The sequence below is a fragment of the Camelina sativa genome, chromosome 10, assembly GCF_030686135.1.
Source record: "Camelina sativa cultivar CO46 ecotype springtype chromosome 10, ASM3068613v1".
Classification (NCBI taxonomy): domain Eukaryota; kingdom Viridiplantae; phylum Streptophyta; class Magnoliopsida; order Brassicales; family Brassicaceae; genus Camelina; species Camelina sativa.
The window spans coordinates 24750364-24759283 of NC_141889.1; the positions used below are offsets into that span (position 1 = coordinate 24750364).

At 37.6% G+C, this 8920-nt stretch overlaps 1 pseudogene; it reads right to left on the reverse strand.

The window, feature by feature from the left end:
* Window positions 1-825: 825 nt before the first annotated feature.
* On the reverse strand, window positions 826-8574 carry LOC109126894 (putative FBD-associated F-box protein At5g38570 pseudogene; annotated as a pseudogene).
* Window positions 8575-8920: the final 346 nt, after the last annotated feature.

The following is an 8920-nucleotide window of genomic DNA, read 5'->3' on the forward strand; positions in this document are numbered from 1 at the left end:
TTATATTAAAAAAAATTAACATAATTCCTTGGAAATTTTTGGTAAAATATTTTCAGTTTATATATATATATATATATATTTAATTTTTAATTTTGCAAGTTTGTTATTTACAATTTTTATTTGGCTTTTTCTCATTAAATACGTTATAGAAATGTAAGATGTGTTGGTGCGATAAACTGATAATAAGAGTTACTGATATGTCACACCATATACCGAGTCAAACAAATAAATAACCGTCGAACGTGATTATGATTTATGAATCTGAAACATGATCTGAAATATTGGTTGTGGTTGCTGTTAATAAACTATAATCTGTAAAATGGATTCAGACAAAACAGCAAAAAAGTCAAGAACATGATTTGCTTTGAGTCTTCTTCATATTTGGAGGGTGCAAAATTTTGGGAAGCAGTAAGAGAGAAGAAGCAACAAAGGTAAGTGAAGACATGAAGTGGAGATTCTTGGGAACATCGTAACACTGATGACACTGGATCATGTTTGCTTGTGGTCATCAACGCTTGCAAAAGACCAGTTCATGTGTTGCAAAAATTGAGGTGGCAAGGGTTTTCACCACTTAATTGTATGGTAAAGAATTTTGAACCTCAGATTTATGAACTCTTGGATCCCAATTGTCGAAAAACTCTTTAGTCTTTGAACCAATCTCAATAAAATTCGAAGCAATCTGATCTTTGTTGATCACGCATGGGAATAATAGAAGGAAATTGAACTTAAAACATCTAATGTTTTACCAAAAAACATCTAATGTTTTACCAGAAAATTTGGTATAAATCTTAACCTTTTACCAAAAAAAAAAACATCTAATGTTATTCAAGTCTCAATATGATCCAAGTCCTTAGCAAATACGAGTTGGCATGTGCTTGAAGCTCGGGGAGAAAGTATCAACTCACTGATCATCTGAAGGGTTGGAACAAATTTTCTCCTTGTATCAGCCAATATTGTTGCCGTCTTTAAGTGTCGAGCGTTTTCAAAATATATACCGCAATATCTCTATCTTGTAGTCTCCCAAAGTATGGTGACCACTTTAATGTTTGTAGACTCGATAACAAGCATTCAGGAACATGACTCGGTTGGTTCCAACATACCATACCATTACGCTCATCCATCACATGATCCTAATTAAGGTCAAGCGGTAGAATTAGATTAAAACCATAATGGGAATCATTAGGTAATTAAACTAAAAATAATTTATCGAATAAACTTACTCTCACTACAGAGATGTCTAATAATCGCAACTTAGGAGAACCCTTGAGAAACTGGCCAAGGAGATTCGACGAATCATTTTTGCACACACATAGGTTCAGATGTTCAAGCTCTTCGAAACACACAATCATCACCATACAAATCCTGCCCAAACTATTAAAATTATTAACCAAAAGGGGATTCTATAAATGAGACTGAACTCTCGTAGTGTTGTAAAACACGGATGGTGGACTTCCATAACCGGCCCATACACGGCCCATATACGTCCAAGACCATAAGGCCCATCAACCACCTCCTCTTAGTCTAAGTCGGTTTAGTCCTAATGTATTTGGGCTTTGTCCCTTCACTATATATATGTATGATTATCGAACATAATGAATAAGAATAAGAAGAAAAAACCTCCTTCGAGTTTCTCTAGTTTACAACACGTTCTCAGCACGAGTTTTCCCTAAACTCCAACTGAGAAAATCCCTAAAACCCTAAACCGCCGCCACACACAAAGTCCTTGTTCGTCCAAGCTCGCAATCAACTTTCGTCCGTGTCCATGGTCGGCTACTGCTCGGCGATCGGTTTCCTGTCCGAGATCTGTCTGTGTTCGTGGTCAGTTCTTGTCCGGGGTGAGTTCCTGTTCAGAGATCTGTTCGTGTTCGTGATCAACTGGTGCTCGTGATCAGTTCGCGTCCACAAACGGTCCGTGGTTCGTTGCTATTTCGTAATCAAGTCCGAGGTTCGTGGTCCGTTCGTGATAAAGTTTGAATATCCGAGGTCTTTAGCTCCCGAATTAATTCCAGTCAACCCCAAACGGTGTAAGGTAAATAAATCAAAACCACCTTCGGACATAGATGTATATCGAACCTGATCTTAATCTATAAGAACTCTAAAATCTACAAGTAAACAATCAACAAACAAAACCCTAAGCTTTAAAAACCCTAAACACCCTAAAACCCTAAAACTTTAATTTCGATTGCTATGAGGTTTAGGGTTGCTTAGATTGTTTGCAAATTAAACTAATTATGCCATGATTAAAATCCGGTTATTATTGTTGATTGATTGCTTGTTTTCGATTGCATGAAAAACCTTAGAACTAAAACCTAAATTCGAATCTAGAAAATATTCAACTAATTGTTCTAGGTTGTTAAAGATCCGATTATCAATGATGGTTTAGTAAAAATCAAAAACCCTAAAATCTAAGATCTTAAAATCGGATTAGTTCCATGTTTTAAATGGAACCCTAAAAGCAAAACCCTAAAATCGAAAACACAAATATTAGGAAAATTACCAAAATAATTCGTTGGCCGTATCTAGTATATTTCAGAAATTTAAATATATTAGACATTATCCTAAAATACTAGAAAATTTCCTAAAACCTTTGTCTTAATCCTAAACTAGAAAAAAGAAAACCTTAGTAAAAGGAAAAACTTAATAAAAGGAAATTCTTGCATATGCTAGATTTTATGTTTATCTAGAACTGTGTTCATGCATAATATAAGCCACGAAATTATGTAAATAAAACAAGACATTCACTAAAATAATCGGCATATTTCGGTCTTAAATACCGCATGTCCCAAACGAAAAATAAATCCATGGTTCGGTCTTAAATACCGCATGACCTAGACTATAACAAACGGCATGGTTCGGTCTTAAATACCGTATGACCCAAGACTATAACAATCGACATGGTTCGGTCTCAAATACCGCATGGCCTAAAAGTTTAAATTGATGGCATGTTTCGGTCTCATATACAGCATGACCTAAGAGCAAAATAAATGCATGTTTCGGTCTTATATACCGCATGCTAATGATCAGATGCATGTCTTATATTGTGTAGATGGCAAAGCTCAACAATCTCCAATAGTCTGCCCTTAACGTTTCTGGAGACAACTATCTCCAATGGGCATTGGACACTAAGATCAACCTGAAATCAAAAGACCTATGCGAATGCATTGAGTATGATAATAATTGCGCTGAAAAGATTAAATATAAGGCGATGTTACATATACGCCATCATCTTGCTGAGAGTCTCAAGAACCAATACCTTACCATAGATAATCCTCTTGAGCTTTGGACAGAGTTGAATAACAGATATGGACACGAAAAGAAGGTGCTCCTACCAAAGACTCAATTCGATTGGAAAAACCTAAGGATCCAGGATTTTAAAATCCGTGGATGAGTATAATTCAGAGCTATTTAAGATAGTCTCGATATTGAAATTATGTGGTAAGGAGGTTACTGAGGAGGACTTGCTAGAGAAGACATTCTCTACCTTTCACACTAATAACATACTGCTTCAGCAACAATACCGTGAAAAGGGTTTTAAGTCATATGCAAGCCTCATCTCTTGTTTGCTACTTGCTGAGCAAAACAATGAGCTATTATTGATGAACAGTGCAGTGAGGCCTCCTGGATCTGCCCCCTTACCAGAGGCTCACAAGGTTGACATGACTAAGAAACAACATAAAGAGCCCAAGGAGACCAAAGAGTCTAACTACGTCTATAGAATAAGCATCAGGGCCGTGGCCATGGTGGAAGAGGACGTGGTGGTTATGGCCGTGGGAACCGGTCTGACTTCGGTCGTGGACGTGGTAGAGGCCGCGGAATTCACAAACCGCAACACAAGCCTAAATCGGTTTGTCACCGATGTGGTATGTCAAATTATTGGGCTAAGACACGCAGGACATCTAAGCATCTTATTGATCTCTATCAAGAGAATTTGAAAAGGAATCCATAAGCCAATTTGGTTCATCTCGATGGTGAAGGAGATTTCGACCATGAGAATGATGACCTATTGGATTATGAAACTTCGGATTGTCTAGGAAAGGATAATTAAAATTTTCTTGATTTAATTTCTATGTTTTATGCTTTGAATTGTATTGAATTATGATTTTGGTTTAAATTCAACCATTTCATTCAATATTTATTTGTTTTTTTTTTCTTTATGTCTAAAACATGATTCTTGTCCATATTGAGAAAATGGCTAAGGACAAGAACAATGCCAATATTAGCACAATAGCGGGTATAGCAAGTCTAATGAAAGGCTACGGCCAGGCACACATCTTGAACTAAGTGATGCCTTATATTCACCCAGCTCATAGAGAAGCTTATTCAGTTTTAAAGACATTCGTTTGAATGGCCTACATGTTGAAACTAAGGGTGAAGGAAACCAAGAGTTCCTACATATTACAGAAATCACCCAAGGATCTAAGAAAATCTTAGAGTCTATACCCGCACTAGCCACTGGTTTATACCATGCTAAGATAAATATGATTGAGGCTAATTTGGCAATGAATAAAATTTTCAATGAACAATTCACTTTATGGAATGACCGGCTTGGCCATCCGGGTTCTAACTTGATGCGTAAGCTAATTATGAATTCTAATGGGCACACTCTTAAAGAGAGACGAGTTATCCCTAAAAATCTCACATGTGTAGCATGTACACAAGGGAAACTCATTATAAGGCCATCACCAGTCTAAGTAACTAAAGAGACTTTCCACTTAAGACTATACGTCTAAGATAATGTTGGTGCATTTACATCCCAAGCGTTTAATGATTATTGTATGTCCATGAGGGAAATGTGGAACACCCTGTGAAACGGATCCAATTAATTGCTTGACCATTACTCGTAAGGTCGAAGCTTCCTGTGTTGGGAACACGCAGTATTACATTCAGTAGAACTTATACGCATCAGGCCATCTAGTGAGTATAAATATTCGCCATCCCAATTATTAACGGGTCATGAGCCATACATATCCCATCTAAAAAAAATATTCGGGTGTGCCGTATATGTACTGATTGCACCATCACAGAGAATAAATATGGGACCTCAAAGGAGGATGGGAATATATGTTGGATATGATTCTCCCACCATTATTAAGTATCTTGAGCCAACTACGGGTGATTTATTTAAGGCCAGATACCTGAATTGTCAGTTTGATGAAACCGACTTTCCCAAATTGGGTTGAGAGACAAACAAGCTGGTCAAAGAAATTTCATGGAATCAAACATCCTTAAATTGGCAAGATCCTCAGACTCTAGCATGTGATGCAGAGGTCCTAAAGATAATACATTTGCAAAAGCTAGTTAATCAATTGCCAGATTCCTTTGTTGACCCTAAGAGAGTAATAAAATCGTACATACCAGCTTGTAATGCACCAGTACGTATTGATGTTCAAAAGGAACACAAGAATCAAGTTGCTACAACGTCTAAGACCCGTTTGAAACATGGTAGACCAATAGGTTCTAAAGATAAGAACCCTCGAAAATCTAAGAAAGGTGCAAATCAAACCGAGGTTAAGGAAATTACAGACATGGCCGCGGCAAATCCTAAGGTACCGAATGAGGTTTGGGACGCTGAACCTCAAGGTCCTGATGGTATTGATAATAATGAGATCTCAATAAATTATATCATGTGTGGAATTCAATGGAACCAGAAATATGTCGACATCGATGAAATATTTGCATACAAGGTAGCACTTAAAATAAATGAGGATCATGAACCCACGTCTATATTAGAGTGCACTCAAAGTAAATATTGGTTAAAATGGAAAGAAGCCATTGACGTGGAGTTAAGTTCATTAAAGAAAAGGAATGTGTTTGGTCCGATCTTAAGGACACCATTCGATATAAAGCCAGTAGGACATAAGTGGGTCTTTGTAAGAAAGAGAAATGAGAATAATTAAATCATGAGATATAAGTCACGGCTTGTAGCACAAGGATTCTCTCAAAGACCTGGAATAGATTATGAGGAGACATACTCCCCTGTGATGGATGCAACGACTTTTAGATTTCTAATAAGTCTGGGTATAAGAGAAAAACTGGATTTGCGGTTAATGGATGTTTTATCCGCATACTTATATGGTCCACTGGATAATGAGATTTATATGAGATTACCAGAGGGTATAGAGCTCAAAGATAAGAGCGGTTCTCGAGAACAATACTGCATAAGGCTAAACAAATCCCTTTATGGACTGAAACAAAGTGGGCGTATGTGGTACAATAGATTAAGTGAATACCTAGCCAAAGAGGGCTATAAGAATGATCTCATCAGTCCATGTATTTTTATAAAGAAGTTTGCAAACAAAGGGTTTGTAATAATAGCAGTATATGTGGATGATTTGAATATCCTAGGAACCTCTGGGAAAATCGCCCAAACAGTCGAATATCTAAAGAAAGAATTTGAGATGAAAGACCTAGGCAAGACTAAATTCTGTTTGGGATTGCAGCTTTAGTACATAAATGATGGAATCCTTGTGCATCAAATGACATATACTGAAAAAGTACTCAAGAGATTTAATATGGACCAAGCTCACCCATTGCCTAGCCCAATGGTTGTGAGAAGATTAAATTTGGAAAATGATCCATTTGGTCCAAGGAAGGACGATGAAGAAATTCTCGGTCCGGAAGTGTCATACCTCAGTGATATAGGAGCGTTAATGTTCTTGGCTAGCCACACTAGACCAGACATATGTTTTGCCGTGAACCTCCTAGCTAGATTTAGCTCTTGTCCAACCCAAAGGCACTGGGACGGTATTAAACATGTATTATGTTACCTACAAGGAACGATAGATTTGGGTTTATATTATACTAACTATAACAAAGAAGGTTTAGTTGGTTTTGCTGATGCAGGTTACCTATCGGATCCGCATAATGCTAGGTCTCAAACCGGCTATGTGTTCACACACGGTGGTACAACTATTTCTTGGCATTCTATGAAGTAAACAATAGAACGCATGACTCAACATATCAGGACATATCAGCCACATCATCTAATCATGTAGAGATTTTGGCAATGCATGAAGCCAGCCGTGAGTGTGTATGGTTGAGGTCGATGACTCAACATATCAGGACATATTGTGGATGGTCGACGATAAGGAGCCTACAGTTATCTATGAAGACAATACAGCCTGCATCGCACAGCTTAAGGAAGGATATATCAAGGGAGATCAGACAAAGCACATTTTACCAAAGTTCTTCTTAACACATGAACTACAAAAGGCTAGAGAAGTTCAAGTGGTACAAGTTCCTACATGCGACAATTAAGCCGATCTCTTCACTAAGTCATTACCGACATCGACATTCAAGAAGCTCACGCACCAGATTGGGATGCAGAGACTTAAGGACTTCTACGGATGCTTGGAACAGGGGGAGTAATGCGAGCTGTACTCTTTTTCCTTCACCATGGTTTTGTCCCAATGGGTTTTCCTGGTAAGGTTTTAATGAGGCAGCACCCCCAAGCGCATTACAGAGATCCTTCTTAGCATTTGCACGGTTTTGTCATCCAAGGGGGAGTTTTGTAAAACACGGATGGTGGACTTCCATAACCGGCCCATACACAGCCCATACACGGCCCATATATGTCCAAGACCATAAGACCCATCAACCACCTCCTCTTAGTCTAAGTCGGTTTAGTCCTAATGTATTTGGGCTTTGTCCCTTCACTTTATATATGTATGATTACCGAACATAATGAATAAGAATAAGAAGAGAAAACCTCCTTCGAGTTTCTCTAGTTTACAATACGTAGTAGATAAATGAAAACTATGATAATTACCTCTCTGCAACATATAATGAGACGCTTAACAGATGTGATTGATCCAATAAGACTCTTCGAATTAAAGGATACGACATATGCTTCCTTCAGCTTAGACATATTCTTAATCAAAGAGTAGTCATGCCTCCTTTGATTCCAGTCCTCAAGTTTCAAATACTTTAAAGAAGGAGAATCTATCTTGTACCTATTTAATTTCCAATTCCCAAGTAAACAAAGTGATAAACTCCGCAAAGACGGGACGATTATGGTGAACTCTCTTAAATCTTCATCGTCAAGATATTGCACCAATAGATCTTCAAGAACCGGACAACCAGATAGAGGCTGTTGAAAAGATTTCGCATTTACGAATGAAATAGTTTCAAGCTGCAAAGTTTTGAGAGAGGGGAGATGAGAGGCACCCATTTGAGTTTCAAGGTCACGAGCGATTTGCAAGTAAACAAGCTACTTGGGAATATGTTTTCACTATTTGTATCATAAGAAATGTCCAACTCTCATAGATGGCTAGAAACTGCAACTTCAATCCACCGTCTGATATCTTCAGGTTTAACATCTGGGCTATAATTATATAAATCAAGACACAAGCTTTCAATGAGGGGAGCTCTATGTAATGGCAGGTTCTTGTAGATAAAATCCCCAAGTCCATGCTTTGTAACCGACGAAGGAGAAGAACTCGAGTCTAGGCAACCACGTCCAAAGAGACTCCCAACGCTTAGACAAAATGCTAGTGGATACACAGCAACATCTGTTAAAAGAAAAGATAATATCTTCACCAGCACGTCATCAGGTAATCCACTAATTTTGTCCATATCTTACAAATTTCAAGCTATTGTTACTGAAACGAAAAAAAAGAAGATAATTAATAAGAATCAGAGGATTTGTATTAATCCAAGTAAACGAATTAATAAAAGGAGAAAACACAGCCACACACACATAAGGACCGAGACAAAACCCTAGAAAACTCTGAAGTTAAATTTGATAAATGGAACCAGACAAAACCCTCGATTGAAATCCTAGACTCATGAACTAACTAGCTAACTATAAACATCGATGTCATGAGTCAAGGATTTCATGCTAATATAACTTGTTGTGAACAAAAAAGTTTGTGAATTGTGTTGTGATTGTGTATTATAAACTGCAAGAAAACACGCGATT